The sequence below is a fragment of the Ambystoma mexicanum genome, chromosome 8 (assembly GCF_040938575.1).
Source record: "Ambystoma mexicanum isolate Mex_15411 chromosome 8, UKY_AmexF1_1, whole genome shotgun sequence".
Taxonomy (NCBI): domain Eukaryota; kingdom Metazoa; phylum Chordata; class Amphibia; order Caudata; family Ambystomatidae; genus Ambystoma; species Ambystoma mexicanum.
Window position 1 is genome coordinate 904,643,817 of NC_090929.1, and position 22,051 is coordinate 904,665,867.

The 22,051-nt window shown below is 47.5% G+C and overlaps 1 protein-coding gene across 6 annotated transcripts in view; it reads left to right on the forward strand.

Moving 5' to 3' along the window:
- The window catches only part of PARG (poly(ADP-ribose) glycohydrolase), a 2,316,516-nt gene that overhangs the window by 550,482 nt on the left and 1,743,983 nt on the right, over nt 1-22,051 (forward strand). The gene's annotated exons all lie outside the window — the stretch shown is intronic.

A 22,051-nucleotide genomic window follows, 5' to 3' on the forward strand; every position in this document is an offset into this window, starting at 1 on the left:
AGAAGTGCCTATTAAAATAACAAACAAACAGGTTGGCGGACGCAAATGCCATCAATTGAAAAGATGTGAGAAATAAGATGTAATGGACTGCACCGTAGTGTGTGTCAAAGCCGGAGAGTAATGAATACGTAACAGGTACAGAGAGCGTCATGAAAGCTCAGAGAAATGGCAAGAGAGTCGTGAAAGGGTCACGTCTCGTAAGTACGTTGGAAGTTCAAAAAATACAAGCACTAACTTTCATGCCTGGATGCAGTGATAAGCTGTACACTTTGCCTATGGTCTCAAGTGGATAGAGCAATCGTGTCATTAGTAAAACTACGGCGCAATTAGACCCGTGAAAGCTAAAACCGCCTGAGTGTTTGCACTAAAAGCATTCCTAATATATAATACTTACTGAGAGTGGTCACGGGAATGCTGTCGGTAGCCAAAACAAGAATGTCGTCCCAAAAATGGTAGACAGACTAACGGAAGTGTGTAGGTTAACTCCATATATATAGCACAAACATCAAGGATCGCGTCCTGTGATCTGCACAGAGTAAAGCATAGAGCGTGCGGCCATGTTGAAGTGGCTTAGAAAGTAACCCGAATTCGCAGGCGATTTATAAATCGTACTGGCATAAAGGAACCAAGTTCATGGAACCAAGTTATTACACAGAGCAGACCAAGGTAAGATGAAATAATACCAATAATTACAATGAAGGTAACCTGTAACATGACAAGTGCTCTGATCACCGGTCACAAAACCAAATCGAACTGTTCATTGAGACAGATCAGATGACTTTTGGTTAAAAAAATTAACCTCATTTCTTCTTTCTTCAAAAAGCTTTTATTTGTGTTGCAACCATTGCTGGTACATATTTTTTTCAGCACTGTCCATTTTAAATCTTCACAATCGTGATTGTTGGTCAAAAAATGTCCAACCAGAGGCGCTGCAACATTTCTATTCCTAATGCAGCTCTTATGCTCGGTTATTTGGCTTTTGACTTTACGTTCTGTTTGTCCAATATATAACTTTGGACAAGTACACCAAATGGCATATACAACACCATTGGTGTTGCAGTTGGTGAAAATGTTCTGTTGCCAAGATTTCTTTAGGCCTATATCCACAGACGTGCTTCTTTTAGTTGAGGAGCAGCACTTACAATGGCCACACGGGGCATGGCCTCTAGGTCCATCTAGACCCCATTGCTCAGTGATAGTTTTTTGTGAAGTCAACTTGTCACTGATGTCGTTCCTAGTTAGCAATTCTTGATTGCGTCCGCGTTTAAATGTGCACATAGGAGCCGAAATAGGATTGTTGCCTTTGGATAGAATATGCCAGTGCTTCCTGATTATTCTTACAATCTTGTGAGACAAAGGATTGTAAGTACTTACAAACACTAACCCGTCGGGATCAGGTGTAAGGGATCTTTTCTTATATTCTAACAGAGCTTGTCAATGGTTATTAGAAGCCCTTTTAAAGGAGCGTTTGACAGTTTTACAAGGTTAACCTCTTTTGATTAGGTTCTCGCTCAGAGTATTAGCTTCTTCCTCAAATGTGTCCCGATTGGTGCTGTTTCTCTTTAACCTTAAAAATTGGCCAAACGGGAGGTTGTCACAGAGAGTTTTGAGGTGGAAGCTGTCATATCTTAACAAAGAATTCCGATCGGTAGATTTATGAAAAGGTTTGACTTTTGTTAGTAGTATTCACAAAAATAGTTAGATCTAGAAAATCAATTGTGTTTGTCATAGTGAATGGTAAACTGTAAAAATGGATTAATACCATTGAGCCAATCAAAAAATGCCAGTAGTTGTTGCTCATCTCCTTGCCAGATCATCAGCACATCATCGATGTATCTTTTCCATAAGATCTGATGTTGCCGAAAAATGGTGTCCTCGCTGTAAAATCTTTGTTGTTCAACTGAATCAACATAGAGATTCGCCAAGGTGAGAGCCACGGCAGAACTCATGACTGTACCGTGGATCAGTTGGAAGTAATCCTTGTTTAATTTAAAGTAATTTTCGGTTAAAGCTAATGAAGTGCACCAGAGTATAAACAAATTTGGAGTCATACCTGGTGTGCGTTTAGTTAGCAACAGTTCCTCAATCGTGTCGAGAGTGGATGACTGTGGAATCTTTGTATACAAAGAAACAATATCAAGGGTAACCAATATGTCTTCCCTGTTGTCAAAAGGAAAATTTTAGATGAGGTTGATGACACTAGTAGAGTCTTGTATGTACGACTGCATCTCTGTCACATAGCCCTTTAAAAAGGAATCTGCAAATTTGGCTAGAGGTTCCAGTAGTGAATTAGTACCTGATACTATTGGTCTCCCCGGTGGATTAATCAGGGTCTTGTGGACCTTGGGTAAAATGTAAAATTCCGGGACTCTCGGATCGCTTTTAACAAGGAATGCAGCTTCTTTATTAGTAATCCATTTTCTGTCTCTTGCCTTCTCTACCTTCACGGTAATCGGGGCTTTTTGTCAGGCCCTAGGAACGGTCGTCAATGGCCTGTAAAAACAGGTGTCTGCCAGCTGTCTATTGCATTCAGAAATGTAATCTGCACGGCCAAGTAAAACGATAGCGCTGCCTTTGTCAGCACTACGAATCACAACTGAACTGTTGTTTTTAAGTGCAGTGCTGGCGTTGCAAATGCGAACATTTTTGAAAGGTGTGTGCCATTTTTGTGTTCTGTCTAAGCGGTCCAAATCAGACGATACTTTTTGTTCAAAGACCATGGACTCTGGACTATAGCTCGAGGTGGGAGGGCAAAAAGTGGTTGGGTTGTGAAGGCCACTGTTAACCTGGTCCATGTCAAACGGATTGTCCTTGAAGTATTGTTTCAGTTGTATTTTCCTGAAAAGGCTCTGTACTTCTAGGCGTGATGTGAACCAGTCATAGGAAGCAGTAGGAACAAACCCAAATCCTTTTTCAAGTACTGTTTTCTCAACTTCAGTCAGTGTGTATGAGGAAAGATTTATTAATAGGCTGTGTTGCTCCAGGTCACCCTCGGTTCGTAATCCCATGTTGACATGTCCTGGTCTAAAAAAACAGCCTGGGGGCCATGTCCTCTCCTTGTCGGACGGAAGTTCTGAGGTCTGCGTCTATTATTGCCATTGCCCCTACCTCTTCCTGGGCCACTTCTTTGGAATCTGTAGTCCGGATCAGCAAGTCGAGCAATGCAGGCAGGGTCAAACCTCATCTAGGACCGGCCGGTCTGAGCAGGGAACTCTCTCCGGGAGGAGGTCGATATCCATTGAGGACACCCCACTCGTGGGGGTCCATGACGAGGCCAAGTTGCGTGACGCTAGCTCTGCTGGGTTCGCCGCTGATGCGGGCAGAACGCGATTGCCACCAGCCTCCACGGTGAGCCTGCGGACAAAAGGGGCCTCTTCTAAGAGAAAGTCCCTAGCCCCGTCCAAACTCTGTGTGTCAGCAGATAAACCGACAAGAGACAAGTCTGGGCAGGACTCGGCAAAGCTAACTAAGACCTGGCAGCCTGCCAGGTCAACGATGGCACCGTCAACTAGGCCTTCGATGAAGCTGATGACGTCTACCACAACAGCGTTGAAGGAGAGTGGATCCAGGAAGGATGTTTCTTCCACGACCACACCACGGGTGTCCTTACCCCTGAGGTGAAATGACGCTGCGCAGGCAGCGAGGAAGGTAGCAGCCACTCGGGGGTCGGGGAAAGACCCAGTGAACTCATCGACCCAACAGCTGCCTCAGAGGGAGATGGAGAAACCTCTTCGGTACGTGGACCCACAGGCTGCTCCAGATAGACCAGATTTACTCAAGTTCTGACGAGGGAAACGATAATCTGTCCGAAGATTACTACACAGATCACAAAGGGGGAGGATCTGGGGGCAGTGGACCTAAGTCCCCTGCTCGCAAGAGGAGACATGTCAGTCCAGACCCTACGTCATTCATTGGCTCTTTTCACACCTAGACCGGGAGACATGTTGTTGGATATTCTAACGACTCTGCACACAATGGTCACGGATATCCAGCAGAGGATGCCTCCGGCATCAGGACCTACACCTCCAGGGGACCCTCAAGAGCCTCCGAGGTTGATCCCACCACTGCGGAAGAGAAGGTCTAAGGGGTACTCTGGTCCTTTGTGTCATCTGACCCCTCCACTACCACCTGCTCGTGATGCGGCCCCACCTGGAATCCCAGCCCCACACATGGACACAGGCATGGACAAGGCTGCCACGGCTATGGGCACCGACGAGGACAGCGACTTTGTCCCGGCAGACGGAGAAACACCACACGCTGATGAGCCCCATAGGGCCTTACCACCGGACGAATTTTGATCTTTTCATTTCATGATGTCAAGGCCCTTGAGCTGTTTTAGTTGGTTCCCGAGGAGACTAAGAAAGAATGGTTCCTGTACCAGCGGTGCGAGTCAAGAAGAAAGACCATTATGTTTGTTCCCTTCCTGGACAACATCTGGGAGGAAGGCCTGGTGCTAATGAAGAACCTCAGTATGGCCCTGCCAAAGCGTGACAGATTGATGAAAAAGTACAGGGTACCAGATGCAGAGCCCAGGTGCTAAAGGTCTCAGCCCTCGCCTGACTCAGTGGTCTCGGTCGCAGCTAGGAAGCACTCAGCAAATCCATCGTCAGCAGCCATGGTACCTCCAGACCAGGAGGGGAAGAAGCTGGATGCAGTGGGCAAGAGAATAATTCATACAGCATCCTCTACCATCACGGCAGCTAACGTCCTAGCTATTTTGTCCCAATATGACCGGGCACTATGGTACAAGCTGGCCCCTATTCTAGACTTCATGCCCAAGGACAAGAAGGTGGAGGCACTAGAACTTTTTCAAGAAGGGGAAGTGGCCTCGGACCACGCCATCAAAGTGGCAGTGGACATCGTGGACACGGGTTTCGCCAGATGGGGAACGGAGTGTCCCTGCATTGGCATGGTTGTTTGAAGGCAACGAACTTCTGCCAGGACATTCAGGCTAAGGTACTGGATATACTGCTTGATGGTTCAACTCTCTTCAGCAAGGCAGTTGACAAGTCTTTGCAAACAATAAAAACCGACACAGAGACAGAACTCTCCCTGGGGACCTTACAGCAACGACGGCTATCGTCTTTTCGTTTATCCAGAGGAAAACCCGGAAGATCTTCTAAGGGCTATACTAACACCATACGTCAGCCTTCACGCTCCTCCACGCATGAAGCGTACTGGGGTCCCTCTCAAGGCAGCGGAGGACAGCACCGCCTACAGGGCAAAGCTCCAACCACCAAGCAGGCCCGAACTGGCTGTTGCCTCGAGCCCCCACTTACGCACCTCAGTGGTAGGCCGGCTGCCAAAGTTCATCAGCACGTGGAAAAAGATTACCATAGACAGATAGGTGCAGGATGCTGTCACACAGGGGCACACCTTGGAGTTCCAACGCAGGTGTCCTCGTGTTCACTGGATACCGCGACAAGAACAACAGGGACCACAGCTTCTGCAAGAGTTGCAGGCCATGGTGTAGAAAGAGGCGATCATACCCATCCCCCAGCGTCTCTGGGGCTCCGGAGTATATTCCAGATACTTTGTGGTTAGAAGGAAAATGGGGAGTTGGAGGCCAATCCTGGATCTGTGTCGTCTCAACAAGTACTTAACGTCCCAAAAGTTCTAGATGGTCATGTTGCAGCTTGTGCTCGGCCAACTGGAGGAAGGGGATTTTCTGACGTCGTTGGATCTGGTGGACGCCTACTTCCACCTCCCCATTCACAAGAAACACAGCAAGTTCCTACAATTCATGGTTCAAGGTCAGCACTACTAGTTCAAGGCTCTGCCCTTTGGCCTGAAGTCGGCCCGATGGTCTTTAGGAAGTGCCTGGCTCAGTTGGCGGTGCATCTTCGTCTACAAGGCATCCACATATACCCTTACCTGGACAACTGGCTGGTTTGTTCCCGCTCACACACACACTTGCAAGCTAGCACACACTGAGGACCGTAGGTCTGCTGACAGAGTTGGGGTTCTCCATAAACTATCCAAAGTCCTGCTTGACATCATCTCAGGACTCGCTGTTCCTATGTGCCTGACTCAACACAGTGACTTGTTTTCCGTCTCACTCGGAGGAAATGTTTGGAGCCATACTAGGCAAAGTGCAACGCTTTTTATTGACAGACGGCGACGGTGTGGTCCATCAAGTTGTTGTTGGGCTTGATGTCCTTCTGCATCTGCCTCGTCCACCTCTGCAGACTTCACATGAGACCTCGCCAGGTGTTCCTGGATCTGAGGTGGATGCAAGCATCAGGGACATTTGTGGCACAAGATATCCCTCAACGAGGAGTTCCGTCGGGCGATACAGGACTGTCACCACGGACGCCTCTCTAGAAGGTTGGGGAGCGCAGACCGGACAGTTGCACTCCAGAGGCCTCTGGCAGCTGGAGGAAAAGGACCTCCACATCAAGTACTGGAACTTCGGGCCATATTCTGGGCCCTGAAGTCTTCGCCAGGACCAGGAGGACCTTCTTTTCGGCAAATGGGGCAAACCCCAGATCGATCTCTTCTCAATGGCGGCAAACGCCAAGTACCATAGGTTCGCCAGCAGGTTCCCTCAGCCGAGGAGCATGGGGGATGCGTTCTCGTTCCCGTGGGAGGGACGGTTCATATAAGCTTTTCCTCTCATTTTCTTCCATTTCCACTCATGCTACGTGTGATCAACACACTTAGACTGTACCACTGCAAGATAATACTCATCGCCCCAACGTGGCCGAAGCAGATCTGGTATCCGGACCTGCTGCGTCTGTCAGTGTCTCTGTCCATCAGGCTATTGCTGTTCCCGGATTTTCTCACCAGAGAGGGAGGGGCGATTCTGCACCACGACCCAGAGTCGCTGAACCTGAGGGCATGGCTCCTGCAGCCCTAGAGTTTGGTGGTTATGCTCTACCAGCGAAATGTAAGGAGATCCTGGCCAAAGCAAGAGCCTTGTCAACGTTGAAATGCTACGGCCATAAATGGAAGCGTTTCTCCATGTGGTGCCAGACCCCTCTGAAGTTCATGGCCCCTCAACTCCTACCCTATTTGCTCTCCTTTGCCACAGCGGGATTGGCACATGCCTCTGTCAAGGTGCACCTCGCTGCCATATCCCGGTACACCAGGTCTCCGGGTAGACCATCCATGTGGTGGCACATACTTGTCAAAGAGTTCCCTCAAGGGACTATTCAGGACTTTTCCGCCAGTGAATCCTCCAGCCCCAGCTTGGGAATTCAATGTAGTACCGACTAAGCTCATCGGTGCTCCTTTTGAACGTATGCATCTAGTCCCGTTCAAGTTCCTCTCGTGGAAGCTGGCTTTCCTCATAGCTATCACCTCGGCCAGGAGCGTCGGGGAGATCCAGGCCCTGTCGTGCAAGCAGCCTTACTTGTCTTTCAAAGCTACAAAGGTGGTACTGTGTACACACCCCACCTTTATGCCAAAGGTACCGTCCGAATTCCACCTTAATGTCCCTTTGGTGTTACCTGTCTTCTTCCCGAATCCATTGTTGCCAGCAGAGAGGGCCTTGGATTATGTTTATTTATTTTATTGTTTGCTTGTTAGGCGCTTATACAATAAGCATATACTGTTTCAATGTGCCCACAGTGCAGTGAGGGAGCGAGGATACATTACAACACAATATTAAGAGCTAAGAGGAAGAGGGTCGAACCTACTATGCCTTGTGAGTATTCAGAACTTGCAAGTGCAGAAAGGAAGAGGGGGTTAGTGCTGGGGAGTGCGAGCTCGTGGGAGAGCCATGAAGGAAGTGCTAGGAATGTTGGTTGCTACACGGCCAGAGCCGCAAGAGGTGTAAGTGCGAGTCTACAGAGTGGAGCGTGTGCGGATGCAAAGTGCTGTGGATAGACAGGAGCTCTGGTAGTAATCGGTGAGGGAGGTCAAGGCCCTGAAGATGCATAAGGGCCAAGGACACTGATTCAGCAACTGTGGGACTAGCAGAGGCGAGAAGGTGTGAAGGAGGAAAAGAGGAATGTCTTAAGGAGCCTCTGGAATTTTAGAAGGTCCTGCTCAAGGCGCAGGTGGAGGTGGAGGCTATTACAAAGTAGGGAGCCTGCAGAGGATTCGCTGGATGTTGCTCATGCCGTGAAGTTCTGTGTGGCACGTACACAACATTTTAAAGAAGACTTTTCAGTTCGTCAACTTTGGGCCTGTAAATCACAGAAAAGCCTTATCAAAGGCTTCCATCGCCAGGTGGCACTCTGGCTGCATCATGCACTGTCGTTAGGCCGGCCGAGAGCTCATGCCACCAGAGCCATAGCAGCGACGTCGTCATTTCTCTCTGGTGTGCCCCTGCTCGACCTTTGCAGGGCTGCTACGTGGAGGTCCACACACACCTTGATAAGGTTTTACTACTTCGACAGGGATTTCAGGTAGGAGTCCAGAGTCGGCCAAGCTGTGCTACGCAACCTGTTCACTTGAGGCGAGTCTGTTCCAGAGGTGGAGTGTTATTGCTTCTGTGGGGCTTTTCTGACTAACATCCTGATTGTGATTTAGAGGGACTCTTTAGTAGGGTATATGGAAAGAGTCCTGTTTTCTTTCTGCAAGAGCATCGCCTCTTTTTGTGCAGGAATTCTTTGCCTTGCACCAGATGATATTCAGGATGCTTAGCTGGTCGGATTGGGGTTCTTATCTGGGTCTTGTCAGCCCTATTCTCAAGCAGACATGATGCATAGTTGACCGTGTGACTTTGTCACATAAGCTAGGCGATGAAAGGAGTGGCATTGAAACATTTTTGTTTGTCAACCTCAGATTACCAACAAGTAACGCTTTCCACTACAAATTGTTTAACAATCTCTATTCTCACTAGTTAGGTCAATTGTTTATCAGAGATCTGGCCATAACTTAATTCTTAACTAATTTCCTTGATCTGGCCCCTTATGAAAAATCAAAAGTCAAAAAAATATTTTTACTAAGTAACTTTAACCTCTGGGTTGTATAATGGTATGGGCGACAGACATCCTCTTGTGCTGATGCTGGCCTCTTCACCAAGTTATTTTATAATCCAACTTTCCCACCCTTATGTAATGGGGTTTCATTTATTTTCCTACTAGGAGTGGCAAGAGGCTGGAGTTGCTTGATTATGATGAACTGCTGGAAACGAAGGGATGTTCTCAAATGCACGTTCTTCTGTAGATTTGGTGATTTGGGGATGAACAAGACACAATGATGGATGTGGAAGCAATTGCGCCTGTGAGGTTGAATGCAATAACAAATATATTTCAGAAAGTATGCTTTATTTTCACTTTTGCTTTCCAGCAGCACATACATACATACAAACGGCCTCTTTCCCCAAAACATACACAATACAATTGCAGAATGTCTTTCTGTTAGGCTGGTTAATACACTTTTGATATTCCTCATTCATCATCACTCCCAAGCCTCTAACCCTCGTTGAATCTTTCAGACACCAACTCGTCTTATCTCTCCTCCTACTCCCGACTATTCACTTTCTTCTTCCCTCTCCCCCGCTGACTTTGCTGATTTCTTCTCCTCCAAGATACCCTCTCTCTCCGCCACAACATTCTGTGCTCCCCCTCTAACTTTCCTCCTTCCCCTCCTTGAACCACCCCTCCCTCCCTCATGTCTGACTTCACCCCTCTCACTTCTTCTGATGTATCCCTCCTCCTGTCTAAAACCACCCTACCGCTGCCCCCTCTGATCCCATCCCTATCCCTCTTATCCTCAAAATCTACCCTCTTCTAATTCCCTACCTCACCTCCTTCTTCAACATATGTCTCATTGGCCACCTTTCCTTCTGCTACTATCATCCCTATACTGAAAAAGCCCTCCGCTAACCCCCTCCTTGCATCCAACTTTCGTCCCATCTCTCTTCTACCATTCCTTTCTAAGCTTCTTGAACACCTTGTTTACTCTCAACGATCTGCCTTTGTTTCCAACCCCTCTCCCCCCCCCCCTACTCAATCCGGGTCTTGTCCTAAACATTCCACTGAATCTGCTCTTACCTCTGTTCTCAACTCCCTTCTCACTGCATGCTACTCTAAGCAATCCTCCATTCTTATTCTTCTTGACCTCTCTGCCGCCTTTGACACTGTCGATCACCCCTTACTCCTCAATACTCTCTCCTCTTTCGGTCTTAGAGACTCTGTTCTCGACTGGCTCTCCTCTTACCTTTCTAATCGTTCTTTTACCATCTTTTGGGGTGGCCGTTTCTTCCCTACTCACTCCCTTGACTTTGGAGTTCCCCAAGGTTCTGTGCTCAGCCCTTTCCTCTTCTCACTCTATACCTCCCTTCTTGCCCTTCCTTTGATGTCTCTCACCATTTCTATGCTGATGATACCCAACTTTACCTCTCCTTCTTCACTCCTGACATCCACCCCAAAATCTCCTCTTGATTTACAGCTATCAAAAACTGGATGTCTTCCCACTTTCTCTCCCTCAACACTGATGAGACTGAAGTCTTATTCTTCCCTGCCAACACACTTCCTCCTCCCTCGCCCCCCTTCTATTCTCTTTCCCCCCTCCAATCTTCCCTTCTCATCCTCTGCTCGTAACCTTGGCCTCTGCTTCGACTGTAACCTCTCATTTACTCTCCACATCTCTCTCACCTCCCGAGCCTGTCGCTATCACCTCTTCAATGTTCGCGAAATCCGATCTTCCCTCACCTTACACGCTACCAAACTCTTAATTTCATCCCTCATCTTTTACCGTCTATTCTACTGTTCTGTTTTCCTCTTTGGCCTCCCTGCCTCTAATCTTGCTCCCCTCAAATCCCTCTATCACTCTGTTATCCGTACTCTTTGCTTTCTCTCCCCTCTAGATTCCATCTCCTCTTCTCTCTTTTCTCTTGGCTGGCTTCCCTTTCATTCCCAACTTAAATTCAACTTTCTCTGCTCGTTTTTAAATCTCTTCACAGCCTTGCCCCTCCCTACCTCTCCACCCTCCTCTCTTTCTATACTCCCTCTCTCCGTTCTGCTGACCTATTCCTCCTCTCTGTTCCTCCACCAGCCTGTGCCCCTTCCCGCTTCTGATCCTTTCTGCGCCTCGCTCCCCTGCATTGAAACTCTCTACCTCTCCATATCCATTCCATTCCATCTCCTACTACCCCTCCTTCCGCTCCTCCTTAAAATCTCATCTTCATCCTCCTTCCTGACCTTCCTTTCACTCCCTTATTACTTTTCCTCGTTGTCTCCCATTCCTTGTCCTCAGCTAATTGTTGTGCATACTGTTATTGATTGTTTGATTCTAGTTTGATATTCATGCTTCTATTGTAATTTTGTTGTTGTAATGTAAAGTGCTTTGGCGTAAAGCGCTATATAAAATTTTATAAATACAAATACAAATCATGTAGGGTGCCACAACTTTGCCAGAATAGTACAGAAAGGTGCTCATCACACTTGGCAAGGCGTTAGAAACAGAACATTTTCGCCCGATAACTGGCATGTGAACAAGGGGACAAAGTACCAATAGAAAGGTTTTATCAGTTGGTTTCTTTTTTGTGAACCCGTGAACATTGTCATGGTATTTGTTTAATCTGTTTTGCATCCTATTGAGTATCCCAGGCTTCTTACTTTAGTAACCTGGACTGTCCCTTTGGTATTGGCAACCCTCCAGTGTTACGTCACTTGTCTTGCTTCGCTTTGTCTCTTTCTGTTTTTCTGTGTCTTCCCACTACTTACCTTGGTACTCCAGTGGCTATACTGGAGATATTGTTGACAGAAGGGCTCCTTACTAATACTTAGTTCCATTCTCATCTTTGCTCTGAATCAAATTTCTGTGTTTACGTACTGCCTACTGTGCAATCAGTTACAGTATTTAAAAGCAAAGTAAATGTTCAGTTGCATTTTTGGTATAATGATCCCTGATAACGCACACATTTGTTATTAAATCATGTAGTAATTGTTTTTGGGTGTGTGTGGCCAACAGCAGATCAAAATGGCAGATTGGCAAGTCTCAACCCACTACCTCTGATAACCGTGGCAGAAAATGACTGCCACGTAAGGAAACACCAGCTGCAGGGATCGGGCACCTCCCTGAACAAAATTGTGTTTTTATTAGCACTTAAAAGGTGTTGTGGAACACAGGAGTCCCCTGAGAAACCAGTGCCCAATTAAAAAATGGCAGACATGACCTCTGCAGAGCTGGAAAGTTAGGGCCAAGAAGCACAGGTGTTTCTCAACAGACAGCTCCCCACCCTCATGACCCACATTGCCGTCTTTATTGTAAAGCCGAGTGGTGTGCGGCCCTCACAATGGAAGTTGCTCCGCAGGGCTCCTGACAGACTGGTAATCCAATTGCTATACAAAGTGATGACCTAACTGATGGAATCTAGTGAGAACTAAGGTGTTTTACCATAGCCTTCAAATCATTGGAGCACTGTAGTTCAGTTCTGGGGTGAGGCAGAGTGGGGATGCTATTGCGGGCTGCAGAGTTCTCATTCTGGTGCAGCATGCATTTGTCTCCTCTGGTGGCTAGCCCACAGAGATCCATATACGTGGAATGAAGGATGGGCACCACAAGGCTAAACCCCTGAGCTCCGGGTGCGAGGACACACCTAATTGGGTGTGGAGAGTCTTGGGACCCCCTCTCCCCCTCCCCCCATATCTACCTAAACTATAATTGAGTGGAGTGAGTAACCTGCAAGAGAGGATGAATCAGCATGTACCCTGAGAAAGTTAAGAAGGTGCACCTAGGCAGCAGGCAACTTATCCCCCAGCTGGATTGCCAGCATACTGCCTTAAAGTATTGCACAGAGTGAAGTGTTTTAGGAAGCCTGTAATGACCTTCATAATTTTAAACCCCCCATTGGAGCTAATTCTGCCTTTCTGTCACTTGACGCAGCACCTTTATGGCTTCCAAACCAGAGGTGCGGCCAGGCCTTCTGGGAGATATTACTTGGAGAGGGAGGTGTACTTCCACGCCTGCAGTTTGGCTTTTCCACTTTGGGTGCTGCGAGAGCCTGATTTAGGTGGCTTGAATCTATTCTAGACACATCTACCACAACAAGGCACATCAGGTCTAATGTGAAATTCCCTTGGAGATCTTTCTGAGCCAGGGTTACTAGAGTACCTTACTGGAACTACCCAAAGAGTAAATGCTAGGGGGTAGAATATCCTTGTTGGGGAAATTGACTCTGCCAAGACTATGGAGTGCCCAGCCTAAGTTATCCTGCATTATGGATATATCAAAGACAAGGGAAGGAGGAAGCTTTCTTTTTGCGTTGGAGCCCTAAGTGTCTTCCACCAACATTGGCCCTGTGGGATGACGTGGCAACCGCCTCACAAAGAAGGACCTCCTTTCATGTTTGGCTATGTTGAATGCCAATATCAGACAGAAAATGACAGAGGTGTCCCGAGAAAATGCCATGGCTATAAATGCAGCAGTAGTGGAATGTCAAGCAAGAACTGTCTTAAAGTACTGTGTGAGATGACGCTAGCAAAACAGCGATCCAAGAACCTCAGGATGATATAGCAGCAACAAACTTCCCACCAAATGAAAGCAAATGAATCGCTGAATTGGCCTGCAGTCACATTAAAGAGCTAGAAAATCCTCATACAAGAGAGGATCACTATCTCAAAAGCCTTAGTGATGAAGGTACCAAAAATAATGACTTTGCCTTGTTGATACACAACTTTTTCTCAATTTGCTCCCTGATGCCCATGCATCAGGAATCATGCTTGATTGGGTGATAGAGTGGTCTCTCAAACATGAGATTCTTCCAGTCCTTGAGACATCGTAATGAAATTTCACTCCTATACAAATCGACAGTGATGTTGTAAAAGGCTAGCGAAACAAGTGAGATCACTTTTCAGGGACACATTCATTTATCAAGACTCGGCAGATTTGCTATACAAAAATGATTAATCTTCAGACGAGTCACTATCAAACTGAGCTCTTCTAATGTCAAGTATCAGTGGACCTTCCCATTTGATTTGACTTTCACCTGAGACAATAACGACTGGGTTGCACTTGTGTAGGAAGTAAATATGATACTGGGCCTAGATCCAGCTACTCAGGACCTGAATCCAATAATACACCACAGTGGAGAGACTCTTCAAAACCAATGGACAGAGAGCTTTCTGTGATGGAGTCCCAGTTTGAGGTTTAGTGCTGTTTGTATGCTTGAGAGATCAGATCTGAAAGTTCCTCACACTGTGCACTCTTTGTCCTCTGGTAAGCCTTTAAATATATTTGTGATTTACCTGCAAAGGGTTTGATGCTCTCCTTTTAGATGTCTCTTTCTGAGAATTCCACAATTGTATGTGCGATTTTTGTAATGCTAGCCTCACTGTAGCACATTCTTGACATATTTATCTGATATTGGTGATGAGATTTGGGCCACATTTAGTGATGGTCATTGTGATGTATTCCCGGTAGTGACCTCCTCTGGTGTGGCCATGGGACAGCAGCCGTTAACGGATCCAGACCCTGGGGGCAGATGTATGACGGAGGATCACATTGGGGGAGAGAACTCCTGGGGGGTGGGGGGGAGTTATGACTTCATTGGAGGAGTCGGTGTTCCCCCCCGTTCCCTTGAGAAAAACCCACTCAACCCCAAGACCTTAATGGCCTCCTGTGAGATCATGATTCTCCCCTGTAGAGGGAGTCGGGAAACCTTTTCCCTACATAATGCTAGTCAGATGCCCACTTTCCACCCAAACACCCTATAACTCGATGTGCCTCTAGGAGAGGAAGCATTTATTTTATTTTATTTATTTACACATTTGGAGGAGCGCACTTAACCCGTGGGCACCTAGGTGCTAGTAACAGGTGATGAGATGTTACACAGTTAAACAATGGATAGTCATTGAGGCTTCAATGCAACAAGTGAGTTTTTAGTTGTTTCCAGAACAAGAAGTGGGAGGGCTCAGCTCTCAAGGCTGGTGGGAGGGAGCTGGAGACACTGGCTTTAGCCAGCTTGAACCTTGGGATGTCAAGGACGATTGGCATAGAGTGTGTGTGTGGGTGGGCAAGGAGGTGGCTGGCTTGGAGAGTCTCTGGGCCAAGTAGTGAGGGCAGTGTTATCGAGGCAGCAGTGGGTGATGGTGAGAATGTTGAACTTGATTTGTTGATTTTTTGCTCTCACTGGTGTGAGAAACCTGAAGGTGTCTCACCCACTAGTCCCCAGGGATCTGTCATCCAGGTGGCCAGGACACAGCTATCGCTTTTGGATCCAGTTCCTGGGACCAGTACAGGAGGATCACCTGGGTGAGGGGTCTTCAGGGTGTGGGCGTGGGAAACCGGATGGCGAGACGCGGTATCCCCTTCCCTGTAACACCTTTACCCCATCATATCAGATAGGCTACATCGGAATTCAACTCCCCCCTTTTCCCAATGCAAACACTTTCTCACGGACAGCTCGCTATGAGAGAAAATGGAATAACACCCGAGCCGTATACCTGACATCTCGCAATACAATGGTCAGGCAATTACTGACCATTACACACACACCTGACTTCCATTGCACTTCCTCACACGTATAAAAGGTGGAGCATGAGAGCACACTCTGAGCGGGGCAATGCACACGAGGAAGCAGCAGTTCCAAGATGGTAGTTTAATACAAGGGGAAAGACGGTAAAACCGAAGGGGATCGCAAGGAGTGAAGTGCCCTTGACCTTTTCATGAAACCGTTACTTTCATGAACCTTCGAGAATAGAAAACGTAAGACCAGGAGACAAGGATGAAGCATCCTGCATTGTGTGTCGGAGGTACCCAGGGCTCTCCTCAGTCGATAGTCAGGGCAGGGAGAATAGCTTGCCTCCGTGGTACTGTCCTTGGTTCCTACAACAAAGCAGCGCCAGGGAAGTCAGCACAGCCGGTGAGTTGGGGAGACTGATACCAGACTGGTCTGTGTTGAAGCCAAGGTTGCAAGAGGCAACATTGGATAGTGAACACTGAAGTGAAAAGTGTATGAAGCGTATGTGATAATCAACGTGAGTAAAATTGAACAACAGATGAGTGATTGAGCTTTGAAGTCAAGATACGATACCTTGGACAGAGTGGTCTGGTGCTGTGTGCATGCTCATTCGAAAATCTCTGTAAGGTATCCAACTGAAAGGTGGCAAAAGCGAAGAGTGATAAAGAATTGTTAATCGAAGTGGTCCTGCAATTGGTCAAGCAAAAATCCTGTGCACAATCGAAAGTCCTTGATGTTAATAGTGTAAAGAAAATTGATGACAAAATGGATGAAATTGGTCGGAGCCCGGCAGAGGGAGATCAGCTGAGAGCTTTTTGGTTAAACCAAGTTTGGGTTGAAAAGTAAAATTGAAATTGGTCTGAGCCCGGCGGAGGGAGACTAATTGAACATTGTGTTGAAAGGATCTTAGCCCGGCTGAGGGGGATCCGAGGTGAGTAGTGAATCACCTGAGAAATTGAGTACTTGTGAAATCCTAAGAGGATGAGAACTTGTTTGTTTTTCACATCAGGCCCTCTGAGAGAAGAGACAACATGGGGAAGGGAGGCCAACGGCCTGAACATCCTGACATATCATTTTGGGAACACTTCTTTCTTTTTCGTAACACTGTTTATTAGTATATGCGCTTTTATTTTGACAAGACACCACTAGGACTCTGTTAATATTTTTTGATGGTCGTAGCTTGCTCCCATCTGTAGATTTAAAATTAGATACGTGTTTTTCAAACCCTTTTTAAATAAACACCCTTCAAGTGTGGTCACTTGTGTCTGTCTTACTGTTGATTCCATGCCTTCCTTACACTGGGAGCAAGTGTGCTTCTTTCCTTGCTGCAGAGATATGGTAATGTTTGTGTAGGTCCAAGGCAGCTCTCAGGGCGTTGTTCTGGATAGTTCACAACTTTTTTTGATTTCGCTACAAGGTGCCTCCAAGGAAGGCGTTGCAGTAATCCAACTTGGATCCGATTGATTGATTGTTTATTTATATAGCGCCTATACACAATGTGTTTCAAAGCGCTTCAAGGAGGGAGGGAACCTAGGAAAATACAGTTACATTCAGTTAAAGTCCTTGAAACAATACAGAATGTGAAAAATAACTATCGTAATAGGCCTGTCGACATTTCTGATAGTGCAAGTGCATAGAAACAAGTAAGGCAAGAGGGAAGGGAAAAGAAGGAGAACAAATCAAGCAGTACCATTACTATGTCTGACGACAATTGATGTAGTGCACGAGGTATACAAGAGGAGGGGTGGGAGGGGGCACGGGGGATATAAGTGGGGAGAAGGAGATCAACAAGACACGCTACTGTGCAAATTTGTCTGACAAATTTAAAAAGCAGGGGTGGGGGGAAGGAGGGAGAAGAACAAGGAGGGGAGGATGGGAGACAGACAAGCTGCTATCAAAAGTCAAGGGAACAGATAAGTGCTAAGAGGGGGAAGGCTGAGAGGGAGAAATAAGTGGGATTGGGAGTAGGAAGAAGGTGGAAGAGGAGGGATTTATGGAGGGGGAGGCAGTAGAATGGCAGATAAAAGGGGCAAGGGTACACAGAGCCAAAAAAAAGGGCGGGGGAGCAAGGCAAGGGTGTGTTACGCTCACCTGGTATCCACGGGGACGCCACCCAGCTGCCGGAACCCTGGTGCCCTTCTCAGTCGCTCCCGGGTATTATCAGCGGGGAGTTCTTTCTGGAAAACAGGTGGGCAATGTTCAAGATAGAGCAACTGGGGAAATAACCACCCAACACCCGGTATGCCCGCAGCGCCGCCCCGGGCCTTTCCTCACATTGTTTTGGGCTTTGGCGAGCTCTCCGTCCTGCCTTCTTGGCAGCGGCGCGTTGTCCTCTGTGGACGATTGCAATCGAGTTACTTCACTGATGCTGCCATTTTGAGTCTCTCAGGTAGGTCTTATTACTGTTATTCTGTAAGCCTTTCTTTGAACTAATGATGCCTTTTCTCTCCCAGTAGGTGCGCGAGAGTCTGCTGTGGGCCGTTGGCTGGATTTGGGCTCACCGGGGAATGATGGTGTTTGGGCAACGCCTCGATGCGGTAAGTGGGCGCTATACGTAGCGCTATGGTGCCATGCTTCTGCTAACCTGTTATCCTGTTATCTTTTATTCCTGTTGGCCGCTGCGTTCACCGAAGCAAGAGGCTCCAAAGCGGTGCTGGTCGATGGGCGACTTGAGAGGTAAGTTGCCGGCTCTGATGTAAATGTCTAATGTCTCTTTTCTCTTTTTTTGCAGGTTTGAAGATCCAAGAAGCTTGCTGTTCCTTGGGTGCTGGTTGCAGTCTGCGGTGGAATCTCAGGTAAGCTGCTGAAAATAACGATGTCCCTTTGTTTTGCAGGTGTGGACTTTTCGAGGTTCGAAGATGCTGCAGAACACGATGAGCGTCACGTTGCTGGAATGCAAAGTAATGCGAAACGTGTACTGGAGTTTGGGTGTGGTTTATATAGCCTGCAGGCATCCCAGGTGTCACTGTACCTTGCCACACCCAAAATGCTAGACCGCATGGTTCAGTTTAGGAACTAAGCCATGTGGAGGCATCCATGTTGTTGCGCAATGCCCTTATGGGCCCTGATTACTGCTCTAGCATATGAGCCTGGCGCCAAAGGCGCCAGGACTGACTCCAAGAGAGTCTGGGGGCAAATGTCAAGGCCCTTGAGGGCCTGATGGGGGTAGAAGTAGCCCCCCTGGCCTGGCTATCCAGGCTTAGGACAGGGATTGTGACAGGGTGGGGGCACACAGACACTCATGGGGGGGGTAGAGGGGGCTCACAGGCACTCATGGGGGGGAGAGGGGGCACACAGACACTCATGGGGGGGAGAGGGGGCAAACAGGCACTCATGGGGTGGTGGGGGCACACAGACACTCATGGGGGGAGAGTGGGCACACAGACACTCATGGGGGAAGAGGGGGCACACAGACACTCATGAGGGGGAGAGGGGGCACACAGACACTCATGGGGGAAGAGGGGGCACACAGACACTCATGGAGGGGGAGAGGGGGCACACAGACACTCATGGAGGGGGAGAGGGGGCACACAGACACTCATGGGGGCGAGAGGGGGCACACAGACACACATGGCGATGACGGCCCTGGCGATGTTGAGGCAATTGGCAGTGGATAAGAAGGGTCGACTCGTGTTGATTAATTTGGTGGCGTATGCAGCAGAGGAAACAATGGCATAAACGTGGCGCGACATGGTCAGGATTTTGTCAAGATGGACCCAGAGCGTCTTGATGATCGGAGAAATGTGGATGGGGTGGTTATCAATGGTGAAGAGTTGGTAGACTGGGCTCAGTCTGGTGAGGTGAGCTGAGTTGCCTGTGAGGGAGGAGCTCAGTTTTCTGGTAAGGCATAGGCAGTGGGTAGTGTGAGAAACCTGACTGTATTCTCCTACTCACTCACTCAGGGTCTTCTATTCAGGTGGCCAGGGAAGGGCCATCGCTTTTGGATCCCGACCCTTGGGGTGGACAAGCGAAAGAGGATCACCTGAGTGGAGGGTCACAAGGGATTGGGAGAATAACTAAGGGCGTAACACAGTATTTCTCCAGTCCAGAAAAAACCCTAACCTACTCTCCCCCAGCCTTTATGGGGTATCTCCAGTCTCACCTCATCTCCACTCCCCATTTCCACTAAATACTGAGACAAGGAAGAGGTGACAAAGATCAGTAAAGATTACCCATAGGAATAACTTGGGGAAAGTAAGAGAAACCTACCATACAAAGAACTCAAGTTGTCTCACTAATAGGCAGGGTCAGGCATTTATTAGTAACCATCCACACCTGACGCTATTTGACTGGCCTTTTCACTATAAAACATATGGTCCGACACAAATGTAAGAGCGAGTAGGAGAGTCAGCAGGAGAACGAGTTGGGAGGAGAGCCGAGCCGGCAGAGTGGGCCCGGACCAGAGGCCAGAGACTGGGATGCCGGGATGCTGAGAAACTGCTGTGCAAAGGGGTAGAATTGTGGTGAGGGAGCCATGTCTCCAAGGAGCCAAGAAGGGTCCGTATATGGGAGCCTAGAGGCGTACTGATGCCCCGCAGAACTTGTTTACGTGAATGCCCTTTCCCCAGGCCTGGTGAGACAGCCCAGGAGTATCCGTGGGGCAGGTGGTGAGACCCTGACCTCGGAACGAACAGCCGGAGTGAAGCGACAGCACAGAAGTCAGCATGGTGAGTGAGAAAGCTTTGCAAAGCCAGGTTGTGAAGAGCGTGATAGAAGGTAACTCCAGAAACACATAAGAAAGAGGACTGTGTTGGAACGGGCGTGCGTTGAATTTGATGAGACATCTTTAACAAAGCTACAAGTAACAGTGTACGTGCGAGACGCGCATGCTTGTTGGACGATGAAATGTTACGAATAAAAGAGGGCCAGAAGCATGTGAAAAGGTGCAAGAGGCATGAAGGAAAGGACAGTATGAAAGAGGGTGTGAGTGACCCAAAGGGGGCAAGAAGGTTGTGGAAAAGGTGCAAGAGGCACGAAAGGAAAGGACGGTACAAGGGTGCGAGGGACCCGAAAATAAAGAAGAATGTCCAAGAGTGCGCCAAAGCATAAAAAAATAAAAAGAGGCACAACAAGGTGAGGAATAAAGGTCTGTGCAAGTGTGCACGAAAAAAGCGAAAGAACATAGGAAAATGGTGCAGGAAGCACTTGAAGATAAAAAGTGCAAAAGGAAGTGCAAGTAACAAACCACGAGAGGGGGAAAGGGTTGGAGCGGTCACACTGAAGAAATGTAAAGAGCCTAGCATTTTCACAGGTCTCTGATTCTACCCCATAAGAGGACGGCTGCCAGTAAGTCAGGTGCCAGTAACTATGTTGTTCCCCATTCCCCATATGTTGAGTCCTATAGGACTCTATGGGAGTGGGGACCACTGAAACATCAGCACCGTCATTAATGGTGCCAGTGTTTCACTGAAAGTCTGCGGGCAGGTGCTGACCTGGCGGGGGCGGGACGGCACCCGCCCACAGAACTCGAAGTTTGCCGGTCCAGAAACAACAGTGCTGGTAAGGTTACTGACACCTTTGTCTCCGGACCGGCAAACTTGTAATGAGTGCCAAAGACAGCTCCTTAGTTTTGGTTTCTAGGTAGGGAAGTTCCTCATTAGAATAGGGCTAGAGAAGTTCTTTCCAACCCATTTCCATTTAGTAAAAATTGTTACATTTGAGAATACAACAATCTTGTGTCTGTCTCTCATTTCTGACCCCTCTCACCATGCACCCTACTGATGGTTTTCTTCAGATATGCGACCATGGGCTTTTACTTTCAAGGTTGAATACTGTTTGGGTGTCTGTTCTAAACCTCTTTCATAGGCAGATGGTAGAGGATTGTCTGTTGATTAAGGTTGACATTTGGATTTGGCTTGGGTGTTTCCCATGTTGGGGTGGATCTTTGTCTTGCACAAGTGAAATTCCTATTTCGGACTAAACAGTTAAAACATCCAATCCAATACCTGTCTGCCCTGATTGATGCTACCATTCAGATTTGAGGAGTATGATTGTTTTATTGATGTTGTCAGAGGCAGTGAATTAGGAGAAATGGGTACTTTCGTCTCAGCCAAGTTTTCAGTGGGGGGGGGTTGATGAAGTGCCTGTCAGACTCTGGCATCCACATTGGTTGTACTTCTTTCCTATTTTGTAATTAGTTGGATAAGTGGAACTTTTTAGTTTTGTGTCTACGTTATTATTTTTTTTCTGTTGTCGAATAGGCAGTGTATAAGCTCTATTTTATTTTCTTGTAAGGCACACAGTCACACGCAGATATAATTTGGAAATATTAGTTGTTCTCATACTTAAACAATTAGCATTTTAAGTGACATTTAATAAAGAGACAGCTTGTTTGGGCTCAGTGTTAGGGAGAATGTTCACGTTTGTGCTAAAATCCTCCCACCTCAGAGACCCCCAGCTCTTTTACTGGACTTGGGACTTTTTCATTTGAACTCCTCCTGAGTGAGTGGGGCCTTTTTCTCACTCTCTCATATGTTTTGACCTGATTTGAATTTTGTGTTTTCAATTTTTTTGGAGTCTGACAAACCCCATAGGCATCTGCTTTTTGTATGTTGACACACATCACCTTCAGTGCAGTGTCACTGAGAAATCCTTTAGGTTTAAATAAGTGTGGCTGTTGGGCTGGGAGCTCTGATTCCTCTGACTCCTCTACAGTATTATTTTGCTACACGTCGTCGGCAAGAAGAAGTTTGC